The sequence below is a fragment of the Vespula pensylvanica genome, chromosome 5, assembly GCF_014466175.1.
Source record: "Vespula pensylvanica isolate Volc-1 chromosome 5, ASM1446617v1, whole genome shotgun sequence".
In the NCBI taxonomy this organism is placed as follows: Eukaryota; Metazoa; Arthropoda; class Insecta; order Hymenoptera; family Vespidae; genus Vespula; species Vespula pensylvanica.
In genome coordinates this window covers 8654503-8657871 of record NC_057689.1, presented here as the reverse complement: position 1 = coordinate 8657871, position 3369 = coordinate 8654503, and positions in this window count along the sequence as shown.

Sequence of the window (3369 nt, the reverse complement as noted above, 5' to 3'; positions counted from 1 at the left end):
TTGTATTGAAATGTCATTTGCATTTTTTGTTATTTAATATATATTTTTTCATTAAGTATAGTTTTTTTTTATAATGTACATAGTCGCTTATGCATATTCTCTAATTCGATCGGTATGATCAGTTAATTGCTGTCTTGCCCAACTCTCCAAAAAGACAAGAAATGTTAAGATTAATGTAAAACCGCGAATCTTAAAGCTACATCTAGCGTATCTAACTCCGTGACAGTCTAATTTGAAAGAATCAAATTATTTGATAAAAATTTTACCCTAAAATAGCGTATAATGCACTAGCATGTTGAACGTACAATAAATTAATCATATCACTTGGAACGACAATCGTGATACATCCTCCATGAATACATTCATATCAATTACAGCACATATCAAATCACAACCCTAACATTTACGTTTAATTTACATTCTATATAAATTGTATAACAAAAAATTTTTTTTTTAAATTTTGAAACAATTATAAAAAGAATTTAGTGATCATATTAAAATAGTTCCAATATAATTTCTCTCTCTCCCTCTCTCTCTCTCTTTCTCTGCTCTGTCATACCTTTATTTGATATAAATCAATATTTGTAAGTGAATAATTAACTGCGCTGCATTAATAGAGTACAATGGCAATCAAAAATAATTCTAGGATATTACAAGAAGTCCATTGACCGAGTACGTTTATTAGATAACTGTTATAAAGAATATATTGATACTGAATTTTGTTCATTTCGGCGTATTTCAGGTTTCCTTGAAATTATAGAGGAATACAATGATTAATCGGGTTCGCGATATCGGAGCAATTATATGCATGCGCATATAATCAATCCATTATTTATTCCCTTTAAATATAAGACTAGTGTACCAGACTTGGTAATGGCTATGATAATGATGTCAAACATTATTATTGGCGATATACACGATTTACTAAAAGAATGAATAAGCGACATAAACATATTATCGAATCTACTATTGTGATCATTTACATAGCAACTCCTTCTTTCTCAAGCTTCGTAGAAAAGATATGTTATTGCAATAATTTCATGTAATTTTATCGACATCCTCTTCAAAGTTTTGTAATTATTTTATTCAATTCGAAATAATTCAATTTTATTCAATCTGAAGTAATTATTTGATTTAATATATCATCATAGAAACATATGTCTAAGGTAACGATTAAAGTGAAACATTTTAATCATAAATATAACATAAATTTCGAAAATCTATCAAACGTTTAATATCTTTGAATTTGGTGAAAAAAAAAAAAAAAAAAGAAATCAAATTACCTGCGATTTTACTTTCCACGTAAAATGAAAAAGATATAATAACTTACCGATAGATAGAAATAAGTGTAAATAACATCATGGGATAATATCTTCGTTTAACATTACTTTTCTTACCGAAAGATGGCAAAGTTAGTTGTTAGCAGACAATTTCACAAGTACGTTATTAACTACAGTAGATAAAGTCGAATCCTTTCTTAACCATCTATAACAAAATATATGATTATGATAACATTCCACAGGAAAGTTTTATTTGTAATATGATAAATACTCTAAAGGAATGACATAGATATATATAACATAGAATGTGTGTGTGTGTGTGTGTGTGTGTGTATATGCACACATTGTAGAAGATTAAATAAATATTCTTTTTCCCTCCTATAGTTGATGTATACGAAAATAGAATATGTATTACGAATAGGAATATCTAAATAATTTTATTACAAAAGTTACACATTTGTTCTCAAATAAAGCAAGGACTTGTTGTAGTTACTCGCATTTATTTTATTGTCCCTGTATCTCTATTATTTATTATCTCTGTATGTGAAATACATTTAATTTTTAATAATAAATTTAAGAATACATAAATAATTATAGTATACAAAATCTATAGGAGAAGGAATAAGAAACATGCAGGCAAACACAAAACAGTTCATGGAAAGTGTTGTTGATGACATTACTACAAATAGCATTTACAGAGTGCTATTGTTTATAGCTCTTGGCTTTCATCATAAAGAAAGGCTTTCTGAGAAAAGATGTATACACTTTATGTAATCTATTAACAAATATTAAATATATTTTTTTTCTTAAGAATTTATAAATAATTATATTTTTTACAAACATTAATAGAAAACACCCATATAGCACTGTTCTTTAGAATTCCTTAAAAACTCTCTATGAATCATTAAATTCAGATCTTCGAAGATTAGAAGAAATGACAAGAGGGAACGAATGCCGTCTCTGCGATAGTAGCAGAGGTTTCTATGTAACTTTATCAATTCATTTTCATAAGGATCCAGTTGATAGATTTCTTGGTATGATATTTACATATTACATTATATTAAATCTTATATAGAAATATTATGTTGTAGCTATGAAAAAATTCACAGTATGATCGTTAACAACAAAGTAATGAAATATGAAGAATTATTACGATCTATTAATACAATAGTGCAAGCACATTCTTTGTCTTGTTCTCATTTGATACTAATGGCTATCGAAGCAATTTAGAGGTAAGTCTTATATTATATCTTTTACTATACAAAAGAAAGAATAGTGCATTTTTGACTTTGCTTATTAGATTGGAATGTGAAATATTGGATCAGCTAACAAAAGTGCATATAAAAATACAACACTGGAGATTTTTACCTACTCTTATGGCACCTTTTGGAGCACAGACACGAATGTCAGCATGGGAAAGAACTTTACAAAGCAAAGAGGTTTGTACTTATTATTTTATGTGTACTGTTAATAACTCTCCTATAATAACTGTAGACACCTCTAGTCATGGAAATTGGGCTTTGGCATTACATTTCTTAAAACTAATCAACAGCCAGCATTGTATCAGTGATTAGTAAAATTTAAAAATGCTATTTATAGCAGAATGTTTTTTATATTTTCCTCAAACATTGAGCCAACAAGATACTTCAGAAAAAATGAGAAATATAATGAGTATAATGAGTATATAATGAGTGCTTTTAATAGTTAATAAATTCAAACTAGTGCAATATTCTTCAATACTTTTCATGTATCTCAGAATTCAAATTTTCATTGTAAACACGATGCAGTAACTGTTCTAATAGTATTTGATTCTAGAGGAATGAAAGCTTCAGAACCATATTAGAGGTATTACAGTAAAAAATCTGAAACATGCACAGAGTTCACAATTTCTGATAGTTACCCATATGTAAGTATAAAATTATTGTGTCTAAAAAAAATATAAATTATAAAATATAATTTCCTTATAATATAATCATATTTTTGGACATTTACTCAAAAACCATTGATTCATTAGGATAATATACAAAACAATATAAAAGAACATTATGTAAAATTTCTTACTAAGGATAAAATAATTTATGGTAAAACT